This window comes from Haliotis rubra, unplaced genomic scaffold (assembly GCF_003918875.1).
Source record: "Haliotis rubra isolate DU_JTF1 unplaced genomic scaffold, ASM391887v1 Scf905, whole genome shotgun sequence".
In the NCBI taxonomy this organism is placed as follows: Eukaryota; Metazoa; Mollusca; class Gastropoda; order Lepetellida; family Haliotidae; genus Haliotis; species Haliotis rubra.
Window position 1 is genome coordinate 41,975 of NW_025767641.1, and position 18,760 is coordinate 60,734.

Sequence of the window (18,760 nt, forward strand, 5' to 3'; positions counted from 1 at the left end):
TCTGTCCAGTGTTGGGAGCGTCCAGTACTGTAGGAATCTGTCCAGTGTTGGGTGTGTCCACTACTGTAGGAATCTGACCAGTCTTGGGAGCGTCCAGTACTGTAGGAATCTGTCCAGTGTTGGGAGTGTCCAGTACTGTAGGAATCTGTCCAGCGTTGGCAGCGTCCAGTACTGTAGGAATCTGTACTGTGTTGGGTGCGTCCAGTACTGTAGGAATCTGTCCAGTGTTGGGAGTGTCCAGTACTGTAGGAATCTGTCCAGAGTTGGGAGTGTCCAGTACTGTAGGAATCTGTCCAGTGTTGGGAGTGTCCAGTAGTGTAGGAATCTGTCCAGTGTTGGGAGTGTCCAGTACTGTAGGAATCTGTCCAGTTTTGGGAGTGTCCAGTACTGTAGGAATCTGTCCAGCGTTGGGAATGTCCAGTACTGTAGGAATCTGTCCAGTGTTGGGAGTGTCCAGTACTTTAGGAATCTGTCCAGCGTTGGGAGTGTCCAGTACTGTAGGAATCTGTCCAGTGTTGGGAGTGTCCACTACTGTAGGAATCTGTCCAGTGTTGGGAGTGTCCAGTACTGTAGGAATCTGTCCAGTGTTGGGAGCGTCCAGTACTGTAGGAATCTGTCCAGTGTTGGGAGTGTCCACTACTGTAGGAATCTGTCCAGTGTTGGGAGCGTCCAGTACTGCAGGAATCTGTCCAGCGTTGGGAGCGTCCAGTACTGTAGGAATCTGTACTGTGCTGGGAGCGTCCAGTACTGTAGGAATCTGTCTAGTGTTGGGAGTGTCCAGTACTGTAGGAATCTGTCCACTGTTGGGAGTGTCCAGTACTGTAGGAATCTGTCCTGTGTTTGGTGCGTCCAGTACTGTAGGAATCTGTCCAGTGTTTTGAGTGTCCAGTACTGTAGGAATCTGTCCAGAGTTGGGAGTGTCCAGTACTGTAGGAATCTGTCCAGTGTTGGGAGTGTCCAGTACTGTAGGAATCTGTCCAGAGTTGGGAGTGTCCAGTACTGTAGGAATCTGTCCACTGTTGGGAGTGTCCAGTACTGTAGGAATCTGTCCAGCGTTGGGAATGTCCAGTACTGTAGGAATCTGTCCAGTGTTGGGAGCGTCCAGTACTTTAGGAATCTGTCCAGCGTTGGGAGCGTCCAGTACTGTAGGAATCTGTCCAGTGTTGGGAGTGTCCACTACTGTAGGAATCTGTCCAGTGTTGGGAGTGTCCAGTACTGTAGGAATCTGTCCAGTGTTGGGAGCGTCCAGTACTGTAGGAATCTGTCCAGTGTTGGGAACGTCCAGTACTGTAGGAATCTGTCCAGTGTTGGGAGTGTCCAGTACTGTAGGAATCTGTCAAGTGTTGGGAGTGTCCAGTACTTTAGGAATCTGTCCAGCGTTGGGAGCTTCCAGTACTGTAGGAATCTGTCCTGTGCTGGGAGCGTCCAGTATTGTCTAGCTCCTGAAACATTTATCACAGCATGACGAATCACTGGAATGGGAATGCGATTGAATATAATGCGACAAAATAACATTTTCCATGTTGCATCTTCCACACGTTGGTCATTTTGTTTATTCAACCCAATGAACACCGTTAGGAGGTATAACAGAGTTGGATAGTTCATGGCTCAGTAACTCAACTGATTTGGTTTCACTCCTAACAGTTGTCGATATAAAACCGCCAAAGCCCAGCGATCATTAAGTGACTGCAGGATTGAGCGCGGAAATGACATTTGCTGATTTCCTGCCGTCGCACGTTAAGGTGTTTACACCTCACTTTTACGCACTAAACACTACTCGTGTAGACCTAAGATTTCCTGGATTTAATGACAGATATAATTGCCGTTAGACCCATGGTGCTTTGTAGTTCCCATAACGGGTTTCCTCCAAGTACAACCATTGGTTTTCTCCAGGTACAACCACGGGTTTCCTCTAGATCCCACCACGGGTTTCCTCCAGGTCCTACCACGGGTTTCCTCCAGATCCCACCACGGGTTTCCTCCAGATGCCACCACGGGTTTCCTCCAGGTCCCACCACTGGTTTCCTCTAGTTTCCACCACGGGTTTCCTCCAGGTCCCAACACGGGTTTTCTCCAGATCCCACTACTGGTTTCCTCCAGATCACACCAGGGGTTTCCTCCAAGTCCCACTACTGGTTTCCTCTAGTTTCCACCACGGGTTTCCTCCAGGTCCTACTACTGGTTTTCTCCAGATCCCACCACTGGTTTCCTCCAGGTCCCAATACTGGTTTCCTCCAGATCCCACCACGGGTTTCCTCCAAGTCCCACCACGGGTTTTCTCCAGATCCCACCACGGGTTTCCTCCAGGTCCCACTACTGGTTTCCTCTAGTTTCCACCACGGGTTTCCTCCAGGTCCCACTACTGGTTTCCTCTAGTTTTCACCACGGGTTTCCTCCAGGTCCCACTACTGGTTTCCTCTAGTTTCCACCACGGGTTTCCTCCAGGTCCTACTACTGGTTTTCTCCAGATCCCACCACTGGTTTCCTCCAGGTCCCACTACTGGTTTCCTCTAATTTCCACTACGGGTTTCCTCTAGTTTCCACCACGGGTGTCCTCCAGGTCCCACTACTGGTTTCCTCTAGTTTCCACCACGGGTTTCCTCCAGGTCCCACTACTGGTTTCCTCTAGTTTCCACCACGGGTTTCCTCCAGGTCCCACTACTGGTTTCCTCTAGTTTCCACCACGGGTTTCCTCCAGGTCCCACTACTGGTTTCCTCTAGTTTCCACCACGGGTTTCCTCCAGGTCCCACTACTGGTTTCCTCTAGTTTCCACCACGGGTTTCCTCCAGGTCCCACCTCGAGTTTCTCCCAGGTCCCAACATTGTTTTCCGGATTTCGAGTCGATTATTAGCAGTAAATTTCAATGAATTCGTAACGTTAACCAGAAACATGAGAAATGGACATAAAATTCATGAAATAACAGAGAATTCCGATAACTACCACATGTGTGCATAACGCACCTATTGCTGTGCTAATGCTAATAGCGGAGTTTAACTCTAGTCTCTTCCCCCAGTGTCTTTTATAGAAAGAAATTGTTCAACAGACTATAATTTATTTTTCTATCATTTCGACAATCGTTATGTTATTCATAAAAGCAACTAAACATAATACAAATAGTTTGGTTTGAACAAACCCATTACAGATGCACTTATGTTCTACAGATTCATATCCTCGTTAACTCTGTATAAGACACTAAAGAGAAAAGCTAATGGTTTTGCAGTTTGCCATACGATGTTGATTGATTTACTTCTGTAAAATGGATAAAATAAGACAAATGCATTGACACAATGCGATATAGAGGACGTGACGACGACACTGAGCTTCAGGAAATCAGTAACCCACCCACACCCACACCCACACCCACACCCACACCCACACCCACACCCCACACCCACACCGCCCCCTCCCAACCGCCTGCGTGGTGTAGAGGTTAGAGCGTCCGCCCGGACCGCCTCATACCAAAAGACGTTAAAATATGGTACTTGTTGGTCCCTGCCTGGCCCTCGGCATTAATGGGTACAACAAGGACTGGTCGGCTCGGAATCAGTATAATGTGTCTGAGTGGGGTATTCATGCTTCACTGCGGCATGGTATCTCAGTAGGCTAGCACTATAAAACCAGCTTCAGTCTGGGCTAGTACAAGCAGCCGTACATACACATATACACGCATGATCGTCGCCATATGAGCGAAATATTCTCAAGCACGACGTTAAACCCACTTTCACCTCACCTCACCTCACTTCACCTCCCCCTCCCCTACCTCTTTAAGTTTCATACACACAGAAACATACATTATATTTATATCTATGTTCCAGCTACAGGTCATCACCTCTGTATGTGTGTGTGTGTGTGTGTCTGTGTGTGTGTGTGTGTCTGTGTGCGTGCGCGCGCGCACACATATATATACAGCTTACTCATTTTAAACGGCTGGTGATCACCTGGAATTTTTCCACGCCAAATTCGTTTAAATGGTAAAAACGATTCTCTCTCTCTCTCTCTCTCTCTCTCTCTCTCTCTCTCTCTCTCTCTCTCTCTCTCTCTCTCTCTCTATCTATATATATATATATATGTCTCTCTATATATAGATAGAGATATATATATATAGAGAGAGAGAGAGGGGGGGGGGAGAGAGAGAGAGAGTTTTTACCATTTAAAAGAATTTGTCGTGAACAAATCCCACAAATTCTAAGTATAATAACCTGTTATTAACATCCCCACTTCATCAATTAAGGATGCTAAAACCACAACCACAATTAACCCTGAGAAACTTCCATAATAGTAACCGTCTCTGCTCAAGGCGTGATTCTACCTCCATAATGACTCACTGTCAACATGTGTGATGACACCGGCCAGATATCTCCTGACAGTAGATTTTGTACAATGCCCCGACAATGCTATGACGTCATGAAGTTGATGACATCACAGTGCTAATGACCGTGCCGTGTTCAGAGATGTACCTTTTTATCATTGAAAATTAATGAAGAGTGATTTTTGATGATAAATAGAATCTCACCCTCGAGTCTTTAGATTGCGTTGATATAATTTATTGATATCAGCAGAAACTTGTGTGAGATTCTCTATATATTACAATGTCGTGATATATCAGATTAATGCAGATAAATGCAGGCAATCTGGTACTACACTTCCTGTGTGATCTGTTTAGTATTACAGACAAGAACGCACGTCAGACACATTCCTACAAATGACACGTTTTACCTAAATTACACAATATATGTTTGCGTTGACCATGTCTGTCAGGAGTATATACTCTCGGCTTGAAAATCCCAATTTGATGGTAAATGTGACGACTGGACAGATATGTAACCAGACTGAAGGAATAGATACAAGCCTACATTCATCTCTGGAACATGACGTATTATGGAGAAGTGACCTGCAACACTGGCAGTCAGTCCAATAGCGCTCAGTTCTAGCCCTCGTTCAATGGTGTCTGCATGCACAAAGCCAGTGCCACTTTCGTCAAGACCAGTTTGTACTGACCACGACCGGCAGCACCACTGTGACCGGCAACATCAACGTGAACACGCACACAATATCCCCATGTACATCAGTGAAACCATTTACTAAGAACGCAATATTAGCAATATTCCAGCAATATCAATATCACACCATAAATGGGCTTCGCACATTGTGCCAGTATAGGGAATCGAACCTGGGTCTTCAGCGTGACGAGCGAACGCTTTAACCACTAGGCTAAAACGAGGTTATGTTTCAAGCAATGTCTATTTCCAAAGACAACTGAAACAATTATGTTTCCATTTTCGCAGAGCAGAGTGAGTGAGTGAGTTTAGTTTTATGCCACACTCAGCAATATCCCAGCTATATGGTGGCGGTCTTTAAGTAATCGAGTCTGGACCAGACAATCTAGTGATCAACAGTATGAGCATCGATCTGCAGAATTGGGAACCGATGGCATGTGTCAACCCAGTTAGCGAGCCTGACCACCCGATTCCGTTAGTCGCCTCTTACGACAAGCATGGGTTACTGAAGGCCAATTCTAACCCGGACCTTCACGGGTCTCGCAGAGCAGAAGTTGTTGTTATACCAGTTCATTCTGTTGTGAATCATTATGTGAACTGATATGATAAACTCTAAATACTAAATCTGTGATGATGTGTATGATCTAGCGGTATGTCACAGCAATGACCCACGTATGGCCACAGCGTGGTGAGAGGCAACACATAGAGGTCTCAGCTGTCAGTGTAGCTACTCCTCTGCCGTGCAACCCGAACCTTGACCTTAACAGCAAACTGGTCGAGCTTGGTTCACACCCCTCGCCACTGCCAGTAATTAGACTAATCAATACACGGTTTTGTATGGAATCCGAGAAGGGACATTGCCGCGTTGTCGCATTGTCGCCCTCTCAAAAACAAGTAAAGTGAGGCAAAATAAACCAAAACGCGACACGCGACATTGCGACAACGCAACATTTCATCAAAATGTCGCGTTGTCGCATTGTCGCGTGTCGCGTTTTAGTAAATGTTTAGGCTGTTTTTACACATCTTACATAGGGCGACGCGCGACAACGCGACATATTTTTACCTTGAAAATTATTGCTATGTCGCGTGTCGCTCTTTGGAGGAATAACATTTTTTTTATTCAAAACGCGACACGCGACATCGCGACAATGCGACAAATGGGCGAAATGTCGCGTTGTCGCGTTTTGGTTAATTTTGCTTGTATTTGAGAGGGCGAAAACGCGATAATGTCCCTTCCAGGATTCTATAGTTTTGCTTCAAGAGTGCTACTGAAAGGTTCTTATCCAGGAACGTAGAAACTTACTTTAATAGCTGATAAGCTGATCCTGGTGTAGAGTGAACAGTGCCATAGAAGGGCTTGTTAGTGCTTCTGTTAGCAAATAACAAGGATCATTTTACCATTGATCGTTTTCCACCTATACTGTGCTATCAGGTCATGCTTAACCGACAATGGTGGTTGTAAAAGTCAGGAAAACAATGGTACGAGTATGTCTGTCATACTATAAGAAGAGCGTCTCCGCTATAACTGCCTATATATTCTCTTCAAAAGAGTCAGGACATCATGAGACAGTAATGGTTACACCAAGTATAGGACGCAGAGAGTGTCAGCGTGCAACTATCCAAGAACGTTTATAGTCTGAGTTTGTGCGCCACATGGTATCGCAACTCACGCGTCCTGGACGTCATTCCTCGTTGTGAAACTGGGAAAGAAGCACGAATAAATTCTATGGAACATCATTTCTCCCAGTAGTACTGATTCTGCTTGTCTGATCTAGAAGTGAACGGCAGGCTAGGGGGATCCTGGGAGGTGACGGCAGATTGGGATGAGCTATTGTCTGGAATAGATGGCTGCCCGAACAGAGTTTCACCACTGGAAGGGTGGCTGGACAGTACTACGTGTTAGTCAAGCCCTTGTCTGCCAAGACGACATCCAGCAGCTCAACTGCCATAAAATGCCATGTTCAGCAAAGGACCAAACCTTCCCCCCCCATGTTACAGTCATGGGAGTACAGGGAGAGGGTCTTCAGGATTTTGACAGGCCGCGGTTACGTTGGCTGAAGTTGTGCTGACGCTGGAATAGGCACACTCCCTCAAATCGCAGTATGCTTTTCGAGTGAATAAAGTTTGACAAAATGTTGCGGTATTACGCACTATGGTTCCATAAACGCCAACTTTGAAATGTTCCATCTCGCCCCAATCGCCCTACATGATCGACATCCGTCATAACATCTACTTTCCCCCATTCGCCCTACAGGATCGACATCGGTCATACTTCTACTATCCCCCATTCGCCCTACAGGATCGACATCCGTCATAACATCTACTATCCCCCATTCGCCCTACAGGATCGACATCGGTCATACTTCTACTGTCTTACTTCACCGCCGTGTAGTCTGTGTTACAAATCCATTTATTATTATCACACAACTATAACTAGAAAGTAACATTGCAGAGTTTGGAAAGTGAAAGAATATTTCTTTACCCTACGTATTATAGAGAGTAGCCTCTATCTCGTGAATTACAGGGGCGGTGGGGTAGACTACTGGTTCAAGCGTTCGCTCGTCACGCCGAAGGCCCGGGTTCGATTCTCCACATGGGAACAATGTGTGAAGCCCATTTCTGGTGTCCTCCGCCGTGATATTGCTGGAATATTGCTAAACGCGGCGTAAAACTATACTCGTTCAATCACACTCACTCATGCATTACAGCAACGTGTCTACTAAAAGCAGCTTTACTGTTTAACCCCATGCAACTATCAATTACCTTGCTGGCTGGTAAATGTTTCCACTAAAGAACTCCGGGATTATGATCTGGCTGGGATGTCTCCCCGTGGAATGGAAACATAGTCGCCATGGTGACAGTTCTGTTATTTTGACCGACGTGCTAAGACCCAAGTGTCCATAGACAAATACTTCAAGCTAACCCGATTAACGCATCGATAAACTCTCTTATAATTCCCTCAAGTCTCCGTATTATACTTCATAAGAATGTTTTCAAACGGTTGAATCCAAAGTATAAACGGTATTTATATCTAATATCAAAGCAGTGTCAATGGCCTTATAATCCCGTGTGTTTAGACGCCATCTCCTGTCCATGTTCCAAACTGTCAGGCCTTCCCAGCTTCCAAGTATACGTTGAGGACCCCGAGCCAGGTCTCGAGGCTGTGCACATCAGTCAGTTGATCAGTCTGGAGAGTACCGAGTGTCTTTTAAACGTTTGCAAATGTACTACATAGATAGAACAAGTATATATGGATGACAACTTCTTTTATTCTCGAGCACGACGTTTGGATACAGGTTCTTGTATCGTTTCAAGTGAGAATGGTACAGAGAGAGAACAGGTGATATATATCGAAACGTCGTGCTCCAGAATAAAGACGTCACTCCTAACTGAACTAACCACCGCCCAACAGTACTTAGTATGCAACACTACTTGCCACGGTCCAAGCCTTCTTATACAATGAATAATTATGTACATCTAGTTGAAGAGTTTTGAATAATTTATCTCGACTGCCCAACCAAATTTCAAATGAAGTCTACCACGAAGACTCTATATACGATCCCACGTGACTGACATGAGACCGATAGTTCCTTCAACTGAAATACAGATTTACCAAGGTTATTATAACCATAACACACGTCTGCACCAGTGTCAATATTGATTATCAACTACTCACTAATGTCTGCGGCCCTGTGCACCACATATATGTCATAGAAACGTTCATGGGAATGTAAAGCATGGTCAATGTCTTCTTAAGCCTTCAGTAACACGGGGTGGCACACATATTCTCAATGTATAGTTTAGCAGAGTTAACTAAAGTTGTCCAACAAGCAGCAGAACCGCCCCCTCAAATACTTTGAATTCTGATTGTTTCTTCTATCAGAAGCGATATCTTTATAAACAGATTTTCATAAACAGTCTCTCAAGTATATAGAATATGCAAGTCGTCAGATGACTACACACACGTCAATGAAGTGGTCATCTACCAATATATCTCACATTACTGAGAGACCAGCAGTTGTGTGAAGACCACGTGTCGTCCACCAGGATTCCAAGCCAAGGCATATTTGGAAGCTTACCCCTGTACGACGCAGGTGAATCTATCATCACTGTCGTTATATATTCCCTGCTTGTATGATATAATGACGCTACACTGACACCGAATTACTATTGCCACTCTATTTTGTCCCGAGATTATAATTCCTTTGTAGTGATTTGTAAATTTGTTTCCACTTGCGAACCGACGTAAATCATATTTACCCCCAGGCGTGTGTCTGCGTGATCCCCGTACTCAACGTGCGTGTATTATGCAAAAAGATAATAACATGATTTGTGGTATTTTCCTTAATCACTGTTTAACCCTTGACAGGATAATATTGAAACCTGCATGATTTGACTCCAGGCATCGTTACACGCACTTGAATAGTTGTGTTGTAAAAAGTCAGTTTACAAATTCAGTATCGTGTGTGTCCACCATATGCATTGATCCATTCTTGACAACGACGACGCAACGACGACACTAACTGGTTCTTGAATATACGCTTGTCACTGGAAAACTTTTCTAATTTCTTCATTTTTGTTGCATTTGTTCATAGTTGCACATGTATATAAATTGTCTATATAAACAAAAGGTGACAAGATGACCAGAATGTAATAAATTGGTTTAGATGTCCATACATGTTTGCTGTGTATTTTGTGAAGTAATAAAAGCATGTGAAATTATTGTATTTTAATATGTTCCATTTTTGAAAATACATTGTTTGCATACAATTATTTAGAGATTTATTGGTCCAAAATTTGGTAGCAGCGAGCAAAGACGTATATTTTTCGTGTTCAGTTTAATGGATAAATCGGCTTTCTCGTTGACCCATTTTTCAAGTTGTGTCCAGATGGAACTCACATAGTTGCAATACCAGAACAGATGATCAACTGTTTCTCTTTGATTATTACAATAACCACATAAATTGCTGTCTGCGTATCCCATTTTAAAAAGTAAGGAATTTGTTGGTAAGATATGGTGAAGAATTTCATATTGAAACCATTGCTGTTTAGAAATATGCAGGCATTTAGTTGGAATCATATTATGTTTTGGTCTATCAGGTTCCAGTACTGTTTCTCCAAATATCAATTCCCATTTTGGAAAATGTTGATTTCGTAAACACTGAGTTTGTAGAAGAGTTTCATAGTAATATCGATTTCCTTTTACTTGGAAAACCCATTCCACGACAATATGCTCTGATAGATGCTAACACGCTGTTGAACACTAGAAAATTAACATTAATGCCATAACGTTGTTTGAACTCTTCAAGGGTATGGAAATAACCGTTTTCATTTATAAGATCACTTACAAAATGTTTTCCTTTACTCTGCCATAGCTCTCATGAGACTCGTCTTTTACCAATTGTAATGTCGTCGTTCAACCAAATACTTTGGATAATATATTATTTCAGAGTTATCTACTTGGCTAGCGTTGTTTACAAATTGGAACCAAGCAAAAAGCAAATCGGAAGCGGGTTGTCCGGTGAATAAATAATAATAATAACAATAGTGTATATTTTTAAAGCGCCAGTGTCCACCCACTCATGCATGCTCATGGCGCATTAAAACTATTTACAGAAGAAGGGAAAATGTCAATTATAGGCTTTAGTGAAAAGGAATGTCTTTAGGGCCTTCTTAAAAGAGTCCAGGGTCGGGACGAGTTTGATTTGGAGCGGTAGAGAGTTTCATAAGAGAGGCGCAACAAGCTGAAAACTCCTCTTTCCAAAAGAGGTGAGCCGAGCTTGAGGTACTTTGAGGAGCTGTTTATCCTGGGAACGGAGAGTTCTGGAAGGCACATACTGGGTTAGGAGAGATGAGAGATATGCAGGGGCAAGGTTGTTGAGACACTTAAAGACTGTACACAGAACTTTGAAGTCAACTCGGTATTGAACAGGAAGCCAGTGCAAAGACTTTATCACAGGGGTTATATGATCATATTTAGAACTCAAAGATATAATTCTAGCGGCTGTATTCTGCACTTTCTGGAGTTTTCGCATGTGTTCTTTGGATATTCCAGTGAGAAGGCTATTGCAGTAGTCTAGGCGGGAAGACACAAGACATCTGACCAGGATATGTGCACTCTCTTTAGTGATGTATTTTCGGATGGTACCAGTGGAACGAATGTGAAAGTAGCATGGCTTACACAGATGATCCACTTGTGCAGACATGGAAAGGTCCGACTGTAGCTGTACTCCAAGATCTTTAACTTGTCGTGATGGGGAGATACAGGCTGAAGCAATCATCACTCGCTCAACATCTACCTTGTCGATGTGCTGTTGTCTTCCGACCAATAATACCTCTGTTTTGTGGTCATTTAAGTTTAGTTTTCTTTCAGTCATCCATGACTTAATTTCAGAAGTACAGTTTTCAATTTGTTGTAGGGTGTCAGAAATTGATTCAGTGTTAAACCTATTCATCAGTTGAACATCATCTGCATATGAAAAATGAGGAGTCCGAGACATGTCGGTTATGGTTTTGAGACAGTTAACGTAAAAGAGAAACAACACAGGTCCCAACACTGAACCTTGTGGGACTCCACACGAGAGCACTGTCTTATCCCAAAACTGTCCCAAGACATATACAGACTGCCGCCTGACATGGAGATAAGATGCAATCCATGAGAGCACTGTTCCACTGATACCAACTTGATGCTGTAAAATATCCCGAAGCTTGGAATGACCAACCGTATCAAACGCTGCACTGAGATCTAAAAGAGTCAGCGTTGCCATGTCACCAGAATCCACTAGACACCTGAGATCATTAACAACTCTCAGGAGCAAGGTCTCTGTTAAATGCTGCGGACGATAAGCAGACAGATAATCATCAAGGATGTCATGGAGGTTGATATGCTTCATCAGTTGTCTGGTAACAGCTTTCTCCACAGATTTTGAAAGAAAAGTCAAGTTTGAAACTTGCCGATAATTCTTGAGTATGTTGGTATCAAGTTTGGAATTCTTTTACAGTGGAGTAACAATAGCATCCTTCAAACATGTAGGGAAAACACCGGATGAAAGACTTTTTTTAATAATGTCGGTTATAACTGGAAGTAAATGATCGAGATGATCAACAACAAGATTGCTTGGCATTGGATCATTCAGACAAGTGGTTTGTTGGATGATTTGATGAGACTCAGAACATCCTGTGGAGTACAAATTGCGAACTCCCTCAGAGGAACGCCATCAAACAAGGTTTCCTCGAACACAATGTCTGTCTGTTGATACTCCCTGAGAAGTTTCTTGATATCCAGAATTTTATTCTCAAAGAGTGAATTGAAATCATTGGCAAGTTGTGTAATATTATCACATTGAGGAAGAACAACTTCTTTCGTCTTGCCCATAATATATTTCATGCAATTGTGGAGATCTCTAGGTCTTCCTACACACTCTGTGATTTGCTGTTTACAGTACAAACGCTTCTGCTCTCGGACGATCTCGCAAAGAGCATTTCTTTGATAATTATACATTTGACGATGTATCTCAAGTTGAGATTTTCGCCACCTACGTTCTGCTTTACGTCTTTGACGTTTAGCTTCATGAACAAGTTCATTGAACCAGGGACATCATGTACGCTGTACAAAAGTACGTTCCTTCTGCGGTGCATGACAGTCCAGCAATTGGCGAAGTGAGTTATTATACAATGCAGTCTGCCCATCACAGTCTGATACAGGATTTGTGACAAGATCCAATGTTACCAAATCTTGACTGAATTTCACATCGTCGATTCCTTTAAGATTACGACATGTTTTGTAATTATTTCATTCTTTAGCCTCTGCAGGTCAAGAGACAGGTGTACAACACAGTGATCAGAGACCAGGCTGTTGTCCACAGTTACATTTACGAGAGAAACATTGTCTTGAAGAGTGACAACCCAGTCGAGGATATGTCCTGACTTATGAGTTGGCGTTGTGACATGTTGCTTCAGAGAGTGGGAATTAAGCAAGCTTACTATTTTCCGCACATCTGGTTTAGCTTTATCATCAAAGTGGACGTTGAAGTCTCCAACAAACATACAATGTTTCCTGGAACATGATGAGAACAGTTTTGATAGATCATCTGAAAAATCAGCATGTAAAAGCTTTTTTTTTCTTGATGATGGTGGTGGGCGGTATAAACAGACAATTCTGAGAGATGTGTTGAAAGATGATATGACAATGTCCATGTATTCAAAAGACACACAATTTACCTTTGGTTTTACCACATTCACAACAAGGGAGGTTCTACATATCACTGGGACCCCACCGCCCCTGCCTCGTCTGGGAACATGTGAGAAACGAAATCCTGGAGGAGAATTTCTAACTGTGATATAGATATGTCGTTGTCACAGACAAAACTCAATGTCGGTTTTATTGACACCTATGTGTCTGCCTGCCTGTCTGCTGATGACAATATTCAATACACAACTTCGATCACTGACCACATGCAATTTGAACTTAACACCTATCAGGCTATACACCATAAACAAAACGCATTGATCTATGGCCCGAGTTCGGTCTCTGTCACATTATGTAATTACACAGACAGGCAGGTGTGATACTTGAACACATGACATGTTATGATGTATGTTGATTGCAAATTGTTATACACAAAAAATGAGCATGTATTTACAAAACTCAACATCTCTCTACACACACACACACACAATGAGCCGTGAGGGAATCTGCACATGAACCAGCAGTTACACTTGAATGCACACCCACCCGCTCTGACTGGGTTCGGTATCCCGGCTGCTTCGTTTCTAGGGAAGTAAACCCAAGTACAAATATATTGCACTTGTGATTTGCGATTGTACGCTTATAATTTTGTTTATATGTTTTTTCATAATCAGCAGTGTATATAATGTGTCATGAATAAGTGATAACTGTGTTTTAATTATGTTTGACTTTTTGGTTGTATGTGACCTTTAACTTATCTTTGAAATTCAATTCGATCATGTGGGTTGGGTCAGTGTCAAATGTTATACCTAGAAGGTCAAAAGGTTACTGGCTCCAATTTAAATTTTTTGGGGGGCATAGTTTCATCTCTTGATCGTTTTTGAGCCAATCCATATTAATCTTGCTTTTTCGATATTAATTTTTAACCCAGAGAACCGAGCAAAGGATGTCAATACTTGCAGGGTGGCAAATACACATCTTTCTGAACCATCTAGAACACAAGTAGTATCATCTGCAAATTGAGAAAGTAAATGTTCTATATTCCCTATAGTTACTCCTTTATGTTATCATTATTTCTGATGAGCGTAGGAAGTATTTCGGCACATAGGGGGAATATATAAGGTGATAGGGGATCGCCTTGGCGACACCCCCTGGCTATGTCAAAACAGATTTGATCGAAATCGATTTACTATCTCACAAGATTGAATTCCGTTGTTGAAAGTTTTAATCCAGTTTTTTATGGAGTTACCAAAACCGAAAAGGTCATGGTTTGTTGTATAAAGTCCCAATCGATCGTATCGAAGACTTTTTCAAAATCAATCTGTAATAACAGACCTGGTATTTGATAGTTTTCTGTGTATTCTATAAGATCATAGATTTGACGAGTTGTTTCACCGATATATCTTCCAGGCACAAACCCTTTTTGATCTTCATTTATAAGTATATCCAATACAGTCCTAATTCTATTTTGAATGGCCATGGGTGCAATTTTATTAAAAAAATATGACAGGAGCGAGATCAGGCGCCAATTTGTAAGAAATTGTTTTGGTTTATTGGAATACATGTACATGTTATAATTCCTCATTGCTGTGAAACTGATAGAAACCCCTATTCGTAAGAGGTTTTTATTCTGAATTAGACCAAAAGAATTTAAAAATTCAGCTGTGAACCCATCTGAGCCTGGGCTCTTTTAATTTCTATTTTTTTACTGCAGCAAGAACTTCTTCATGAGTTAAAGGCGCCTTCTAATTTATTTGTCACCGGAAATCTGGTACCGGAAGTAAGCTGGACCCCGTCTCGCATATCACAGACAGACAGACAGACAGACAGATTATTTATTAAAGTCTCACCCCAGTTATACATATACTCTCCCAAACAAGAAACGCATCATGAATGACAAATTTCATGTAGCAATGAATTAAAACGTGATTCATTTTACAAAAGGTTTTGCTCTGTTTATGAGTCCTATGGTGTTTATGTTTTGAAAAATCACAACAAAACGCACCATCCGTAAAATACCCGTATTTAACAGCATGATTTTCAATTTCGGCGTGTAGTGTCACAGAATACACAATTCACATGCAATGCACGTGAAAGTTGGGGATCAGATAGTCTCAATGATGGGTATAAAAGGTTATTCACTGTATTTGGAATATTGTTGACGAACGCAAAATGCCCCGTCTAAGTGAAGCCAACCGTCATATCGCCATTGGTTTGCTTGAAGCTGGCCAGTCTCAACGTGCAGTTGCCCGACGCAAGCATTTCACGGCCCTGGGAGAGATATCGCCGGCAGAATGCAGTAGCAGATGCCCCTCGTAGTGGGCGACCTCGAGCACCCACTGCGGCGCAGGATCGCTACATCCGGGTACATCACCTGCGTCATCGAACAGCTACGGCGACCAGTACCGCTCGACAAATACCCGGATTGAGGAGGCTTTCTGCACAGACAGTCAGGAACAGGTTAAGAGAGGCTGGTTTACGTGCCAGAAGACCTTATTTTGGCCCTGTGCTTCGACAACAACATCGTCGACATCGAGTTCAATGGTGCACCAACGTTCAGGCCAGGAACCTACCGAATTGGCGTAGAATCTGGTTCAGTGATGAATCACGATTTCTATTTGAACGACACGATGGAAGAATGCGGGTGTTCAGACGTCGACGTAAACGTTTTGCCTACGCTTGCGTTCCCCAGGTGGACAGATTCGGCCGGGGCAGTTTTATGATGTGGGGAGCGATCACCTGCCGTAGGAGAAGTGATTTGGTGATGATCCAGGGCAACCTGACAGCTCAACGGTACTGTGACGAAATCCTACGCCCACACCTCCTTCCAATCATTGATCGCCAGAGGGAGTTGTTTCAACAGGACAATGCCAGGCCCCACACAGCACGTCACACTAGAGACTTCCTCCAGAACCACAACATCACTGTGCTCCCCTGGCCCTCAAGATCACCGGACTTAAACATGATCGAACATGTGTGGGATGCCCTGGAGAGACGGGTGCGACGCCGTAACCCTCAGTTCTGGATGCCCACGGTGGTCACACGAGGTATTGACCACACGTCTCCGTGTGACACTCAAATTGACTTTCCTCGAGTTGGTGCCAAAGACGGATAAGTCTGCATTCCCAGTCTGCAATTTCGCTCTATTTCATTGACTCATAAAGCCTACAAGATATTTCAAAATATACATAAACATATAGTTGAAATTCCTATATGCGTTTCTTTTTTAGGAGTGTATATATACAAACTAATTAAACATATATTTACATAAGGGCCATTCCATATGGAATTATGAGAGACTAAAATTCTTAAAAAACTGCATGCACATGTATTATGAGTAACAATAATTAAAAGTTATATAATACGGATTTTCTCCTTTTTAAAATAACATGGCAGATTTTGGCAGCTATAAAACGGATATTGCTATTGGACAGGATAAAAACAGCTTTTTGTATATCAGTAAAATTACTAAAATTCTGACATAGACTATTACAAGTATTTAAAAGACTAAAACGTTCATCACTATAAACCGGACAATTAATTAAAACATGAACTTCGTTTTCAACACAATAAAAACATTTTCTGTCGTTAAGTGGGATATTGTTATATCTACCCAGCTCAGTATTAATTGGTGCAGTGCCGCATCTAAACTTAGCATATGCGCTTCTGTATGGGCGGGGCATGGGATGAGTTACGTAAAATTCTGGGGTATAAACATCCTTAAAAGTACTATAAAAGCGTACCTTTTTTGTCCCCTGTTTAGATGGACCACAGGTATTCCCTACCGATTCCTTCCACTCCTGTCTATAAATATGAAAGAATTTCTGTATAACACTTTGTACAATAAACCTGGAGTTAAAACTATTAGTGGGGAAATAAAATGCTCAAGATCAACATTGGCTAACTTTTTGTGAATTTTAAAATTGAGGTTTCTTTTTCTTCTAAAAGGCCAGTGGTTACCCCAAAGAAAGATTTTGCTCGTTAGTCGATATTGATCCAGGTTACCATGACGTTTATAAAATCTGACAGTACTGCCCCACTGGCGCACGATAGGGGGAGTCCAACCCATGTTACCGCTCACAGCTGCGTTGGGTGCAAACTTTTTCACACCCAAATAAAACCGCATTGCACGGTTTTGCACAGCGTTCACACATGACATGTTTTGTGTTCACCATATACATGCGCCATAATGTAAAACAGACCACACCATGGAATCATAAAGTTTGGTAAAAATTCGGTACTCTATACCACCAATGAGCTTAAAGTTGGAGATTAACAAACCTAGGGCTCTGCTGGCTGAACTTGCCACGGCCTTTGCCATTCTAGAGTAAGCTAGATGTTCATTAAGTAACAGGCCCAAATAACAATAAGAATCAACAACTTCAAGATTAAGATTTCCAGTAAATGTACAGCTGGTTCTGTCAACGGACAAGTTGTCAAAGGGAGCCGGGAACCAGCTTAATATTGGAAATAGCGCCTCGCGAGACTTACAGGCCCTATTGCAGGCTGTCGGGACCGAATGATGTGCTCCCTTAGTCGGTTCCGTGCAGTTCTGGAACTTATTCGACGTAAGCCAGGAATGGGCCGAGCATTCAAACTGGCAGCCTGGAATCGATTCCTTAAATGGGTCAGCCGAATGTGGTTGTCTTGTTGACCTGACGCCACGCGTAGACGGCCGGTCCGAGTCAAATCTTTCGCGTTCCCAATATGGTGAAAACGTTTAAAACGTCTCCATGGAGACGAGATCGTGTTTCGATGGGCACCAAAGTGTCTGGCCACCTTATTTTGGACCATTCCAGTATCCAGTATACCCACTGTGCGGTGACACTGACGCCGTGACATGAGGTACGCGCAGTTTGGGTTGACATTAACGTGTTTTCCACAACATTCAGAGACTAGAGAATGATCAACCTTTCTTCAATTTTTAATATCAGGTTCGAGAACTTCGGGTGTCTAAAAAGCATGCAAAAGAGTGAGTAAGTTCATTGTGCGCAAAGTGCATGTGCCACGCGCGATACGTGATATCAAATTTCATGCAAAGTGCTTTGTTACATGTTTATTAAGGTTATTTTAAATAAATTCAAATAATACTTATTTCATACAATTTTATGTTATGCTCTGTTACTTTTTTCCGTTAGTATAGATATTTAGAAGTTGTATATGTGTACATATTTGTGTGCATGTGTCCGTGTGTATGATGTGTGTATGTGTGATGTAATCCTGTTCTCCATCGAGGTCTATGGGAGTGACATAAGAATGGCTGCCAGCTGAGCCGAATCACCTGAACAGAGTTGTCGGTGGAGTATCTAATGGTCTTCACACAAGACATGTGGGTTGTTGGACAGTCTTCACACAAGACATGTGGATTGTTGGATGGTCTTCACAAAAGACATGTGGATTGTTGGACGGTCTTCACACCAAGACATGTGGATTGTTGGATGGTCTTCACACAAGACATGTGGATTGTTGGATGGTCTTCACACACAGACATGTGGATTGTTGGATGGTCTTCACACAAGACATGTGGATTGTTGGATGGTCTTCACACAAGACATGTGGATTGTTGGATGGTCT